General features: G+C 34.2%; 1 long non-coding RNA gene across 1 annotated transcript; it reads right to left on the reverse strand.

Annotated features, from left to right (window-relative positions):
- Positions 1 to 233: 233 nt before the first annotated feature.
- On the reverse strand, positions 234 to 8,281 carry LOC137630158 (uncharacterized). Its single transcript, XR_011041682.1, has 2 exons — positions 8,220 to 8,281; positions 234 to 1,792 (listed from the first exon to the last, which is right to left on the reverse strand). It is a non-coding gene; the product is annotated as an uncharacterized lncRNA (long non-coding RNA).
- Between the last annotated feature and the right edge of the window lie 8,484 nt (positions 8,282 to 16,765).

The following is a 16,765-nucleotide window of genomic DNA, read 5'->3' on the forward strand; positions in this document are numbered from 1 at the left end:
CACTATATGTATATATATAAATATATATATATATATATATATATATATATATATATATATATATATATATATATATATATATATATGTATATGTATATGTATATATGTAATATATATATATAAATATTATATAAATATACATATATATGTATTGGTGTGCTACTGTCTTAAGCACACATTTGAGTATGAGTTGTTTTCAGATATATTTAGATGGTTTATTGAACACATCTTGGTGGTTTTTTAAGTTTTATTGTATATAAACAACTGAGTTAAACATCTCCATCACTGGAGGAAGCTGTGTTGGTCCACATGACCAATTCTGGTGAAGTTTTGATAAGAACTGAACAAATTACTGATATCCCAAAAATCGTACACTTGCTTTAATTTGGATAAGTGACGGAATCGGAAGACACCTGCATCCGGTGACGTCACAAACTTTCACACGAAGAGTTAATGTGTTGACACTAAGAAAGAATGACAACTCAGCATCTTACATCCTGTACACAAATTGAGTTGACCATAGCAAATCTCACGGCCAGCTCTTCCAACCAACATGACATATTACGTCATTTGTTTTAAACATGTAATATTAATATTCTAATCATTACATATGCTCGGCCAGCTATCTCAATTTTTTTTTTACAAAAATTTAACAACAAGCCGAAACATGGTTATTAGGTGTGACTGGACATACGTATCATTCATTGTCCAAAACTAGCTATATCCAACTGAGGACGAATGTCCAAACAGGCACACCAAAATTAATAACAATAGTGCATACAAAAAAAAGATATTACCAAAGCAAAAAGAAAAATGCATGATAAAACCAAGATCATACATATGGTACATTGCTAGCAAATGATTACATGGTACCAAAAAACAAAACAAATTCTGACTTACAAATGATTCGGTAACTTGATAAAAAATAATTGTTACCTTTGTCAGAAACAAGATACTCAATATTCAGTGCACAAATACGAATTCCTGGTACGTACACGTACCACGGTTTCGTACATATATATATATTTATATATAGGGCTGATACATTTTATTAGATGCCCATAGATTCTGTTATATATCTTATATATTTTTCTTTTTTTTTTTTTTTCTCTTTTCTTTTTTTAACATTCCGGCTTATATATTTTTTATTAGATGCCGAGAGAAAAAATGATTTATATCCTTTTTTATTTTATTTATTTTTTTAAATGTTATTTTAAATGTATTTTTAACAATGCAAATGTAGAGAATTTCTTTAATTACATATTACTAGCGTACTAGTCAGCTTTTCATACAAACATCATCCTGACAAATTACTCCCTTAGCGAATGAGGTGGCCACTCATACAGCTTTGAATTGTATCAGGTAAGGGGTATTGTCAGGGCTATTCAACTCGTTCCTTTGTAGCTGCTTGCTGTGCCGTAACCTACGCCAAACAAGGATGTTCACGGCGATAAATATCATCACCGTGAAACACAAACTAGCCAGTATTATGGGGTGAAGAATCTCTTTGTAAGTCGGCGACAGGTGGTCCTTTTCGGTAAGTTTCATTAAGTGTTTCGCCACACTTCCTTTATAGGGGAGAGGAAGTGCGGGCGTTGTAGAGGTCCACGTGAAATTCGCGAAGTAAGCACGTTCTCTGATGATTGTCCGTAGGCCAGTCACCATGGAATTCGGGGAAGTCCCGATACAGCCATCTGCTGCGACGAAGATGTGGTTGTGGGATGTGGATCCGTCAGGGCATGATATATTGAAGCCGTCCTTGTCGTATCGTATCCACGAGCCATTATTTAGTCTGCAATTGAATTCTTTATTGTCAAAGGGATAAAGCTTATCCAGACAATTTTCACTTGTATGGGAGAGAGCACCGTCTAGCACTATACCTAACTCGCATGAATCCAACAAGTTTTTACGGAATTCAAATGAGTCAGCTGTACATATTTTTCTATCCATTGCGTCTGAACAGTGAGTTAATTGATTTAAGTCTTTAATGACCGTATATGTTTCCTTGTCTGGGGAAATCAATACGTGTCCTGTCAAACTGGATATTACTGGATTTGAGTGATTCGTCATGAAAGTCGGAAATGGTGATATCCTGTAAGATTGCCAGGCATCAGAAGAATCAAAGGGAATTGTAATCCTAATCTTGTTATTATCTACGTTTACTGTAATTAGGCTGTAATAAAATTCTAACCTATGTTCGTCTAACAAAGGAACATAGCCTAGTTTATCCCTAGTGTTCTCCAGAACTAATTTTAAGTAACGTATAGGCAACAAATGGGGCGACAATACACCTTTAGTTGCTAACGTGATAGCTTCTACATAATCCTTGGATTTCTCAACGAAATGTGCAATTCTGTTATGTATGTGATCTATCTTTGAATCATAATACGTTAATGTTGCTAACAAATCCTGTACTTCCATAATTTGAACGATATTATCTGAATGTTCATTTAACAAATCCATAATTTTATTGATTGAAGCTAACTGATCCCTTAGTTCTGACATAATCAATTCATCTTTATGAGTCAAGAACTCAATTTTCTTATTTTGATTACTAATTTTAAGACGATTGGAAAGTCCTAAACCTAAACTTGCAACAGACCCAAAGATGCTTAATGCAGCATAAATGAACGGATTCCGTCTTTCTTTTTGTTCGTGTCCTACAGTCCACATCAAAAGGTCATAAGCCAAAGATCCTGTCTCTCCAGTCTTATTCTTTAAGTCATCAGATAGCATCTCTGCAACTTTTAATGTTGAGCTAAGCAAACTCTTAGTAGTCAAATGAAAATGTCTCCTATGCAACTCATCCAATGATGCAGAAAACCTTGAAATGGCGGTTCTTAAGCTAGTGACATCATTCTCTTGAAGAAAAATTGCTTGCATATGCACTTCGACAATTACGTTGGTTGATGTAATAAAAATGTCTTCTTGTCTTTCAACTATATTTCCATATTTAAAATATATATTCTTAGTCTTAGAACTCATCCCATACGAAAAAAATGTCTGAGCGAACAATATCACTCCCAACAACAAAAAATTCATCTTGGAAACCTGTAACGAGAAAAAACATATGTAATTACTCCTGTATTAAAAAGAAAACTTTTAAATTAAAATTAAAATTTTTCCTCACTTCTTTTTAATTTCTTATGTGAGACAATGGTACTATTCTCTCATCCGTGGGTTGGGCTACATTTTGAATTCTAAACCTATTGGCCGTTAATATTTCCAAAATGTTAAATGGGCCTTCAAACTTAGGTGTTAGTTTATAGTTGAGCCCTTTTCTGACATTGATTTGAATATAGATGTTATCACCCACGGTATATGTTTTAGTTGGTTTCGCTATTTTATCATGATTCCTTTTCATTATGATTTGTGATTCTTCTAAATTCTTTCGAAGGATATCATATCGACTTATACTTGCATTTATACATTCTTTTAAAGGATTTGATAGATTAGTTGTAGGCGTTAATACATGGAAAGGTGTTCTAACTGGGGTACCATACAATGCTTCATGCGGTGACATTTTAATTGATATATGATATGAATGATTCAGAGTACTCAGTGCCGCCGGTATTGCAATATCCCAGTTGGGGTCTGATCCCCCTAGTGTTACCCTTAATATATTTAATATCTTCCTATTTGCTCTTTCCACTAGCCCATTCGACTCTGGGTGATATATCATGGTATTGATCTTCTTTATTTTGAGGAATTCACACAATGAGGTAAGAAAGTGATTATTAAATTCACCACCCGAGTCTGAGATTATCATGTGTGGAATTCCATGTTTACAAATGTAACACTCGTAAAACTTCCTAGCGCATTCAATCGCAGTTTTAGTTTTAAGCGCTATTAGTTCTGTATATCGAGTTAAAGCATCTATAATTACTAAGAGGTGCTTATTCCCTCTGTCTGACTCGTAAAATCCTGTTAACAAATCTAAATGTATTCTTTCAAAAGGTTGATTGGGAACAGGATAAGTTCCTAAGCTAACAGGTGTTTTCGTATGCCCTTTGTTTTCCTGACATGTGCGACAATTAGCTATGTGTCTTTTTATATCTGTAAGCATTGTATGCCAATAAAACAATGATTTGGCTTTCTGTGACATTAATGAGAACCCAGGGTGTCCATGTAATGGATTTGAATGCAACCAATTCAGGACAGTGGAAACAAGTGAGTTTGGTACTACTACCTGGTCGTTAGTTACATGTGGTGTATTGCGGGTTTTCCTTGTCACAGTCCTACACAGAATATTATCTTTGATTACATAATTCTGCTGCTTATACTTTATATATTCTTTTTCTTTATGATTGCCTTTCAAAGCATTTATAATTGTTTCTATTTTCTGATCTTTTCTTTGCTCAGTCTGTAACAATTCAGCACTCCAGCCTAAATCTTCTTGTTCAGATATTGTTTTTACAATAGGCATGGATGTTGATATATCTATTAATTCAGCTAAAGACTCCGTACAAGATGACACGGGGTTGCGTGATAATGCATCCGCAATGATATTTGCTTTCCCAGGTAAATACCCGATTCTTGCGCCAAAATCTTGAATGATTAAATGCCACCGAGTTCGTTTAGGGCTGTGATTGAAGCCTTTAAAGAACTCTGTTAGTGGTTTATGGTCAGTAAGAACCTTAACGGGATAACCGTAAATTATGAACTTAAAATGCACTAGCGAATTAACAATAGCTAGTCCTTCCTTGTCTATTACTGCATATTTACTTTCGGAAGTTCTCAATTTTCGAGAATAGAAAGCTATCGGGAAAAACTGTTTATCATATTGCTGAAGCAATACCCCTCCCACTCCTAAGTCTGAGGCGTCTGTTGCAATGAAGAATTCCTTACCGAAGTCAGGAAATTTTAAGATAGGAGAACTACACAGTTCATCTTTCAAAGTATTAAACGCCTGTTGATGTTGCTCAGACCATATGAAATCTACGCCCTTCTTCGTAAGATCAGTTAAAGGAGCGGCTATTATTGAATAGTTGCGTATAAAACGCCTGTAATATCCACTACAACCCAGAAATTGCTGTATTCCCTTGACATTAGTAGGTATGGGAAAATTACGTATAGCCGACACCTTATCATGGACTACTTTAAGACCTTGGCTTGACACCATGAAACCCAAATATACTAATTCTGTTTTGAAAAATTCACACTTACTAATCTTTACCCTTAAGTTATGTTGTCTTAATCTCTGTAGTACTAGTTCTAACTTACGTAGATGTTCTTCTAAGGTGTTGGAAAAGATTACAAGATCATCCATATAGGCATGCAATATATCCCCTAACAAGTCTCCAAACACTATGTTAATCATTCTTGTAAATGTTATAGGAGCACAACGTAAACCAAAAGGCATCCGTAAAAATTCATAATGTCCCCTGGCTGTGCTGAAGGCTGTGTATGGGATACTATCTTCTTCTAATGATATCTGGTGAAAGCCTTTAAGTAAGTCCAAACTGGTAAAATATTTATTCTGACCTAACAAAGACAAAATATCGTCAGTACATGGCACTGGGAATCGATCAGGGATCGTTTCCTCGTTTAGACGACGAAAGTCGACACAGATACGCCATGTTCGATCTTTTTTCGGTACAACTATTAAAGGAAAATTATAAGGGCTATTTGATTTTCTAATGACTCCTTCCTCTAACATTTTACCTACTTCATCATTTATTTCATTCTGGAATTTCATAGGGAGTCTGTACGAGGGTACATATATAATTTTCTGTTTGTCTTTTAACCTTATTTGATGCTCGATCACATCTGTTTTCCCTAAGGATCCATCCGTAGTGGAAAAGACATCTGTATATTTATTTAAAAGTTCAAAAATTTTCTGCTGAATTTCTTCGTCTTGAATGTCCTTACTGATTTTATTTTTAATAGATCGTAAAAGGGATTCATCCGCAACTGATTGAGAGTGATTGATTTCAGCAACGGTAAGAATACGATGTTTATAAACTTCTACATCCAAGATATGTTGATTTTTGTGAATTACTAAAGTGTTATTTAAATGATTACAGACTTCGATATTACATTGCTGATGTGAGCCTACTGTATAAATAGCTTGTGTGACAGACAATCCGTTGGTTTTCAAAGTATCGGAAAGGATTAATATTTCAGATCCCGGTAGTGTTTTCTTTATTTGCACTATTAAATTCGAAGGTATGTTTGGTTCGATATATTGCGTGCAAGATGATATTACGGGTGAACGAGAATTCTGCTGGGTCGCGTGTATTATTTCTTTATTAGTGAGACAAGTTATTGGTTCTTCAACGTACGTTACGGTTACATTTGTCGTCTCCTTATTATCCAAAACAGACTTTAAAGTATTAGAAGACTTATAGAATTTCCCTTTGATATACACGCCGTGCTTTGCAGGAGCTAAGATAATGTTTTGATTTCCCATAGATGGGTATCCTATAATTACAGCTGGATACATATTAATGTTTTTCACAACAACAAATGTATCGGCAAACGTGCGATTACCGACTCTGAACTGAATATGAGTTATGCCTATGACGTTTAATTCATTATTTCCTATACCTGAAAGTCTGATTCCTGATTTTTCAATCGGAAAGTTCGAAAACAACAAATGATGCGTCTTCAAATCCATAATATTACGTGGACTACCAGAGTCAAAAAATAACGTAAAGGATTTGTGTTCTAAATTTACAGCATATAAGGTTGGCCGTAACTCATTTTGGCTTATTATTGTATGAATTCGTTGCAAATCTACGGGAGCATGCACTGTTTTACTTAATTCGGCCGTGTGTTTCATAGGAAAATCTATTGTCTCACATTTATCTGATAAAACATTAAATTGATTATTCAATACTATTGATGTTGACATAAATGACCTTGACCCAACATCACTCTCTTCCCCTCTAGAGTTAACTATGTGGTATTTGCTTTGTTCTGCACATTCTGAAAATTAGGCTGACTTTGCGAGGTCTGGTTTGACGGCCCAGGCTCAGCGATATTTGAAGTGTTTGTTTGTTTCGGACTCTGAACTGCATTGACATTTTGTTGTTTCTTCTTATTGTTAAAATGAGGATTTTTCTTTTTATTTCCATATGGAACTGACTGTGGAATTGACTGTGCATTTCTAGGATATTGTTGTGTCTTACGCGCGTAACATTGACTATAAGAATGTGATCCTGTGTTGTGAACTGAACAAAATTTCGTTCTACAGTCTGCGCTTATGTGACCTTGACGTTTGCAGTTGTAACACGTCACTCCCGCTACTGGATTATTAATTACGTTCACTGTTTGTGGTTTTGTTTCATTCTTAGCAAAAACTTGAGTTAACACGGGATCGAGATCTGGACACTTGGACATGTGCTTCTTTATCTGTTTATAGACATCCAATTCCGTACTTGCAGGCATTAACTTCTTATCAAAGCACCGCACTAAAGCTTCAGGCAACATAAGTGTCATGCAAGTTAAATACATTAATCGTAAAAAATCTTTCACGGAGATATTATCGTTAGTAACCCAAGTGGAATTACCTAAAATGTCCTGATATTCGTTAAGCCTATCAGCTATGAGAGCTGCTCTCTCAACAACATTAAGCCGATTCATAGTGGCTTGATTAAGTGTATTTCGTAACGTTAACACCACATCCAAAGCTTCTTCACCCCCATAGATCGCGCGTAACCTAACTTTGAAATCATCCCAAGTAACTGCTTCCTGAAATGAAACACCTCTTAAATACGCACTCGCATCCCCCTTAGAAAAATCTATAAAACTTTTAGCTTCTTGTAATTGTACAAAAGGATCTACGATTTGTTTGGCATTTAAATGGGCATCAACGGATGAAATCCATGACTCCACATTTTGTGGCAAGAACCCGTTGACACGGCCTTGAAAAGGAAGGATTGCTGACCTGGCATTTACAAGCGTCACAATTGGAGGAGGATTAGCCTGGCCTACACCACTAGGTCCAGGGGTAGGGCTGACAGGAGGAGCCATGACTGCTGTATTCTTTTTTTTTCTATCTCTTTGACCCCTTTCAATCCTATCAAAATATCTATATGAGTACAGACGCCCACTGCGTAAACGCATATGTATAATAAAATTCCCCCAACAATGTTACTAATCCCAATACATTTCCCCCCAAGAGTTTATGAAAGAAAAAGGAATTAGCACAAAGAAAGAAAAATTCTAAATGAGAATTCGGAGTTTCTTATAACAAAGTTTAGGAATTCACTCACCCCAGTAATATTTGACTAACGACTTGTGACAACTACACTTCACTGCACAAACTGAAATGAATACAAAATCTTTGTACTTAGCTTTATATGTAGTCGAGTCGTCTCTCTCTCTCTCTCTCTTGATGTTTTGTTAGCGATGTCTCGTTCTAGTTTCTTGTAGAATGTAGGTCTTCCTGGATATGTTTTGCAATAGTTGAATGCCAGTCCTTGGGTTTCCTAGGATGTTGATTGAAGATTCTATTTGTATACTAACATATGTTGGTGTTAGCATTTTCGTTGGACTCAGTCAAAATTGTAGATATTTGTAGATAGTTCTGAGTTCTTGAAGATCTTTATCAGGTATTACAGCTTTTATGTTGAAGTCTTGAAGATATATCTCTGGTTTTACAGCTATTTATTTTTGAAGTCTTGAAGATATTTCTCTAATTCTTAGAGTATAACCGCTGTCTTTGAGTTTAAGCGCTGCCACCATTTATTGGTGTGCTACTGTCTTAAGCACACATTTGAGTATGAGTTGTTTTCAGATATATTTAGATGGTTTATTGAACACATCTTGGTGGTTTTTTAAGTTTTATTGTATATAAACAACTGAGTTAAACATCTCCATCACTGGAGGAAGCTGTGTTGGTCCACATGACCAATTCTGGTGAAGTTTTGATAAGAACTGAACAAATTACTGATATCCCAAAAATCGTACACTTGCTTTAATTTGGATAAGTGACGGAATCGGAAGACACCTGCATCCGGTGACGTCACAAACTTTCACACGAAGAGTTAATGTGTTGACACTAAGAAAGAATGACAACTCAGCATCTTACATCCTGTACACAAATTGAGTTGACCATAGCAAATCTCACGGCCAGCTCTTCCAACCAACATGACATATTACGTCATTTGTTTTAAACATGTAATATTAATATTCTAATCATTACATATGTACGTAAATACATGTGTATATATGTTAATGCATATTTTTTTGTATATAAAAAAAGAATAACGAAGTATTCTGTACTCAACTCGTGTGCCATTACATTATTTGTTGAATGTTGATACAATAATTTGAAAGCTTCAGGTTTCCTTCATATTGATTCCTTCTACATATATCTCTCTCAGGAAAAATATTTTATGGATCAAGGGAATTATATTTTTTTTCTGGCTGGTTTTAGAATTATAGTAAAGACTTTGTGGCTGACCTTGGAAATTAAAAACTTAAATATTCAGGGTTTTCTATGTGTTATTGCTGATAAAATTTATTTTTTTAGATCGGTCAAAGGTCAATGTTTCGACGAGGAAAAAAAAAAGAGTAACGTGTAGATAATCTTTAAATGCTGATCTGTAATTATTTTGAAAATCAACAAAGGTTTTTCTATCGAAAGGGCTTTTGTTATAAGGTTTGCAAAAAGTTAATTTCAATATCACAGTATTTTCCATTTTCAAAGGAAGTCAGATATGCAAATATCCCTTACACCGTCAAGATCCTCGAAAAGGATTTTCTCAAAAAATGAAAATTCTAGTCAAGGAAGGGGGGGGGGGGGGAGCCAGAGAACGAGGGACAGGTTGAATTTATAAGAATTGGTAAATGCGTATCAGGGAAACTTACTAGACGGCGATATGTTTTGTATGGAAAGCAAGCTTTTACTATAAAAGTTATTCAAAGAATTCTTACATTTAGGAGTTGTTTTACTGTTGTTATTCTTGTAGGATCAGTATTCAGTATCTTATTACTTCTTATATCGTTTATTTATTTCCGTATTTCCTTTCTTCATTGGGCTATTTTTCCCTGTTGCAGCCCTCGGGCTTATAGCATCTTGCTTTTCCAAGTAGGGTTGTAGCTTCGCGAGTGATGATGATAATAATAATAATAATGATAACCCCGAAAAAAAATTAACGAAAAACAATTTAAATCTTGCACGATATTAATTTTAATACTTACTGTATGAGGTTAAGGCAGAAAAATTTTTAGTTTTCTCATGTACTGCCAAATGCCAAATAAGGGCAGTTTTAGAGGACATAAAAATACAAAAAACTGAAAGAGACCATCTCACCTCTCAGATTCTAATTAAACTCCCCCCCTCTTCCCGATCGTCACCCTCTACCCAAAGCAAAATTATCCCAGATGGTTTTTTCTGAGAAGTACAAGATCTATTTTATATCGAAAGTGGAAGGTTCACCGGAACCGGGCGAAGGAAATCTTCGGTTACTGATGGCACGATAAGGAAAATGAATGAGCCTACGTTAGGCAAATGGGAACTGTAGGGGGATTAAAGGTTGATGCATCTGAGTGGGCAGGCGAGAAGGTTGCAGAATAAGCCAAAAATACTGAAATGTCAGGACCTTTTACTTGATTAGAATACGTGACGTGGAGAGAGGTCTGACACTGTGCATTTTATTTTATTCATTTCATTCTGCTTGCGTTTTCTGTCTTGATACACGCCTTGCCATTGATTTTTCTTTTTATCAATTCTTGCTTTTATATTTTTATAGTTTATTCATTTTATGCATAGTGATGATGATGGTCCTAATCAAAAGGAGTTGATACACAATAACGAGTAATCAAAAAGTGTGTGGGAGGCGATTCAAGCATCGATAGTAAAATGTAATATCAAATGCAATGGTACTTTATACATACATACATATACCAAGGCATTTCCCCCAATTTTGGGGGGTAGCCGACATCAAACAAATGAAACAATAAAGGGGACCTCTTCTCTCTACGTTCCTCCCAGCCGGACAATGGACTCAACTGAGTTCGGCTGGTGCTGCTAGGGTGCCACAGCCCACCCTCCCCCCTTATAGTACTTAATAATAATTGTAAAGTAATTTCCTCATTTCTGCAAGTCAAGAAGTCGTTTGCGATCTTTTATTCAATCGGTCCTGAGTTACGTGTATTTTTGTTTGTTTGCTCGTTGTAGCTACGAGCTACGTACGTTTTATGCGTTCTTACGAATACCTTAGCATTTCCCCTTTTTGGCTTCTCATCTCCAGAGAACAACGGCTCGCATAATGTTATACGATTAGAGAATAGACCTCCGTCTCGCAATTCCATTTTCACGATCCATTTGTTTCTTTCCTCGGAGGATTTTATGGACCACTTCCTCTGAATTCACTTTGAAAAGGACGGAAGGATTTTTTTTCCGTTGGCAGTTACCCCAGTCCTCGGGGTTCGGTGTTACTTTAATTGGAATTCGGCAAAGTTGTCAGAAAAAAAATGTTATTTGGAATCTATGTAAAGACGTGTAAATTTTTAATCGTTTTTGTTCTTGGTCAGTCCATCGAAGCTTTCAATTATAATAATTCCTCTACAGAGGAACACGAAGTCCCTCTGCATATTGTGCATGTGATTGAATAAACTTTAGTTGCAGCAAAGGATTTATGCCAGAAAAAATAACATGATGGAATTCTTACCTATTTTATGTTTTATATAGTTTTCTCGTAACATTATAATATACCAATACTAATACTTTCATGGAAACGGGCAATTGATATTGATATTTAAAGGCGTTTTTCTGCTTCAGAATTAGGACAATGCACAATGAAGAAATTTATACTGTATTTGGAATAATTCTCTCAAGGTAAGGTAAGGTAAGGTAAGACATAACACACTTAGAGTTTCACTCAAGTAGGTTACTTAATATGATTTGATGTTTATATTTGCCAGCAGTATTTTTTCAAGTTGGCTTATGTTAAAAGTCGAAAGAACAAGAAATATACTCAAATTCGAATAAAGATTATAATTTCCAACCTTGTTGTTGCCTTTATTTCCTGGACTTGAATATGTTGGAAAAGAAACAATATCCAAATGTACAAGAATCGTATCAAAATTATTAACAAAATGAAGTCTTATATCAAGAAGTGTTATCTACAGTAGAGTAGTTATTCATTCTAAAGTTGAAAAATAATCTGATCTTGACTTTCAACACATTCGGAATTATCACCACAAACGGTTTTGATCAAACTGTCATCATTATCATCATCATCATCATCCGTTGATAGTCCACTGCAGGACAAAGGTCTCAGACATGTCCTTCCACTTGCGTCTGTTTATGGTCTTTTTTTATGCCAGTCTACACCCGCAAATTTTCTTGGCTCGCCATTCCATCCTCTTCACTTTTTATCCTACTCCTTTTGCAATCTCTAAGGACCCATTCTGTTATTCTTAATGTCCATCTATTATCTGTCATTCTCATTATATGCCCTGCCCATAAGTCTTTCTTTTTCTTACATGTTATGTTGGAATATTCTCTACTTTAATTTGCTCTCGTACCCATGTTGCTCTTTTTCTGTCTCCTGGTGTTATTCCCATCATTATTCTTTCTATAGCTCTTTGAGGTGTAACTAGCTCATGTTTTAAGGCTTTAATAAGGCTCCAAGTATCATATGCATAACTGATTAGATACTGTATACTGATAAGAATACTAGAAATGTGCTATAAGGTTTTTGTTTTCAAGTTATGGCTAATACTGAAAGCAAAGACATTACATATCTGAGCGTTATGTTAGTAACTGCAAAGGCTGCAAAGTTTACCGGTTACCAGAGACAGTAAAATACCGACAGTATATCATTAGTGTTAATAAGCTATTGTACAGTATTATCCGCCCCTGAGGAGCCTTTAGAAGTAATTGAGGTACAGTTAGTATTGATATCATCATAAGGGAATCCTCAGCAGTAGCTGGAATATTCCATAATCATTTTGCTCGAATTGTTGTTCACCTTTAGTGATGATAGTTTATATCTATTTCGTTCACGAATCACCAAACTGACTGTTTATTTATATATGTATAATAAATTATTGATTCGCTCATGAAACGATAAATCAATTACGTATTGTTTTTATTTTATTGGTAGAAGTACTCTAATATGTTTCGGCATTTATGTTTTAGAAACATTAACCGATTGAAGTTTTTTATCTTTTGTAATATGTATTAGTTTCTCGTTGAAACAATATGAAAGGTTATTTCTGTGCAATATTTCTTTTTGCAGTACTGCCAGAAGTGTAGATATTTACTGTTAATGTTTTGTTCGAGAAATAATGAAAAAGGAAAGTTTTTACTATTTTTGTGTTGGTGTGGGTGTGGCAGGGGGCGTTCATTGTATACGGTGGTCTTTAGTAATTGTAATATATGTTATATTTAAGAAACAATAGATTTAGTAATATATTTTCTTTTTGTGTTATGGTACCATTAGTAATAATATTTTAATCAATTGTTACTGTCTAGAAACTGCAATTGATTCATCATCTTCATCATCATCTACGCCTATTGACACCTATGGCCTAGGTTAGATTTTGCCAGTCCTCTCTATCTTGAACTTTTAATTCAGTACTTTTCCATTCATCATCTCCTACTTCGCGCTTCATAGTCCTCACCCATGTAGGTCTGGGTCTTCCACCTCTTCTAGGCCCTTGTGGAGCCCAGATGAACGTTTGGTGAACTAATCTCTCTTGGGGAGTGCGAAGAGCATTCCCCAGAACATCTCCATCTACCCCTTACCATGATCTCATCCACATATGGCAGTCGAGAAATCTCTCCTATAGTTTCATTTCTAATCCTGTTCTACCATTTAACTCCTAATATCCTTCTGAGGGCTTTGTTTAGAGTTTAGTGAAAGATTGAAAAAAAAAGCAATTAATTAGAATATTTAATTATATTGTTCAGTTAATGTCGGAACTGTTAAGCTCCCAAATTATTTCCTTCTGTAAATACCGGATGTTTTAGCTTTTCAATATTTTGTGATGTAATATCAGAAATAAGACTGTTTTTTTTCATTATCTTGTTAAAGAAACAACTAAATTTTATATTTATATATTTTTGGTGCATTAAAACCGAAAAAACCTATGTTGGTTCCATCATGGTTTCCTCGAGGAAATTCAAGTTAATTCAGTTTGCATGTTGTGTGATAATAAATAGCAATACATGTAACATTTGATACTTTTGTGTAAATACAATACTTATAAATTGATGAAGAAAACATATTTCAAACCATCCATATCGTTAAGGCTATCACCGTGTCACAATTAACAGTCCCACTTCTATTGGTTATTAAATTAAACATTTCATTCCCACTGCTATTGCTTATTAAATTAGATATATCCCTTCAGTACGTCAGGGTATCCCCAAGGAGGTGTGAATATTCTCTAAATAACTAAAATTTGATATTGATGTTTAGAGCATATTAAATTTGAAGAGTTTATCAGACATTATGAAGACGATTGACACTTGTTTATTTATTTACGACAATTTTCATTGTGCTGTATTTAACCCTTAGATTTCGTGTCATGTTTAATGTAATCTGTTGCGAGAAATATAAAATAGGAAATTTAATAGTTTCTAGATGCAATAGGGTATGGAAAAACTTGAATATCTTGTTCTCATTTCTTTGACAAAGTACCAACGTGAATTTGAATATTGTAGTATTTGCGCATTCCTCTCTATTTTAGAGGAATATTGAATTAGCAGTATCCGTTTTCGGTTCATAAATCTTAGATTTGGTTGTGGCAGAAAGGATTCAATCCTGTTTGTATAGTTCAAGTTTTTTTATTAATCTGTTTCTCTTGACAGTCACTAGGATATTTTCTCTCTCTCTCTCTCTCTCTCTCTCTCTCTCTCTCTCTCTCTCTCTCTCTCTCTTATTTATATACATAAATACTATATATATATATATATATATATATATATATATATATATATATATATATATATATATATATATATATATATATATCATCATCATCATCATCTACACCTATTTACACAATGGGCGTCGGTTAGAACTCGCCAGCGTCTATATATATATATATATATATATATATATATATATATATATATATATATATATATATGTATATATATATATATATATATATATATATATATATATATATATATATATATATATATATATATATATATTTACACGCGTTTTCATTAGATATAGAAAGTTAATGAAAAAGCCATCGACTATTTTTGTGAATTTGAAATGCGCTTAAAGGTTCAAATACCTAAAGTACTTTTTCAGATCTCTTCTAATTCAACCTTTAACATATCATGAAGCAAAATATCCCTCATGGTCTTGCGTTCATGTTTTCAGACGATGATTTTAGAATCTTAAATGAAGATGAAACATGGAAACAATTCTTCTTCGCTCAGGGGGTTAACTACTGCAATGCAATTGTTCGGTGGGTACAATCCTCTTGGTTAGGGTAGAAGAGACTCTCTAACTGTGGCAAGCAGCTCTTCTAGGGGAGGGACACTCCAAAATTAAACCATTTTCTCTCCTATGGGTAGTACCATAGCCTCTGTATCATGGTCTTCCACTGTCTTGGGGTAGAGTTCTCTTGCTTGAGAATACAGTCGAGCACACTATTCTATGTTATATCTGTTTCTCATGTTATTTTGAAGTTTTTATAGTTTATATATGATAGATTTATTTTAATGCTATTATTTTTAAACTTTTCTCGTAGAATATTTCCTTATTTCCTTTCCTTGCTGAGCTATTTTCCCCTGTTGGAGCGCTCGGGCTTATAGCATCCTGCTCTTCCATATAGGGTTGTAGTAATAATAATAATAATAATAATAATAATAATAATAATAATAATAACAACAACAACAGTGACATTTGTATTAATCAGTTTTGTATGGTAACTAAGTAATTGTGTTACATTCTTTGTTCTTTAGTCATTCTTGTTTAATTTGTTTTTGGATGTGGAAAGGAAAGTGCTTAATCTCCATTTGTTTTTACTTTGTAACTCCTGATTTACTAATAGTCTTTTAATCAAGTCCTCTGAAAATTTCCTGTGATTATTTTTCTATTATTAATTATCATAATGGGAACATATTCATGCAGAAGCCAAAAAAGATCACCATACTACTAAACTATCTTTTATAAAACATATTTTCCTATACATTAAAAAGGAGTATAACATAATAAAGGGGAAAGAAATGAAATTCTCTATATGAAATTTAAATAATCCTTGTTAAGGGTTCATAAAAACCTAGTTCGTGTTCTTTAAGAGTCGGAGAGGAAGAAATAAGTCAAAGTGAAGAAAAATGATACATCGCCTGGGCTGACCCTCACATGCTGGAAGGCATTATGTCCATTAGCTGGGTAATGTGGTTTACTCAATGGCGGTAAAAAAGAGACTTCACAGTTCTAGGCGTCTACGCAGAAATAACTGATATTTCTTCTTTTCGCCTCTTGCTCTCCATTTAGGTTGGGATAATTTTTATCTTTTTTTTTTTTGGGGGGGGGCGGAGAAATTATCATTTTTTTTAGAAGGCTTAGGAGGTTATTATCCATTTTTGTTTACTTTGACTGTTCAGGTATTTCATGCCTATAACCAAAAGAAAAATATGTGGAGGTGGGATTTTAAAGAAGGAAATTCGAGAAGCATTGAAAATTAGATTAGGGGGAATTTTAAAGTAGGAAATTTTGATCAACATTGAAAATTAAATTATGATATTTCATTATCTACGAAGCTTTTCAGTAAGCATGGTAAATACTATTTTTAAATGCTAAATTGAGTTTTAGTAAAAACGGTATATACTAAA

The sequence above is a fragment of the Palaemon carinicauda genome, chromosome 38 (assembly GCF_036898095.1).
Source record: "Palaemon carinicauda isolate YSFRI2023 chromosome 38, ASM3689809v2, whole genome shotgun sequence".
Lineage (NCBI taxonomy): Eukaryota > Metazoa > Arthropoda > Malacostraca > Decapoda > Palaemonidae > Palaemon > Palaemon carinicauda.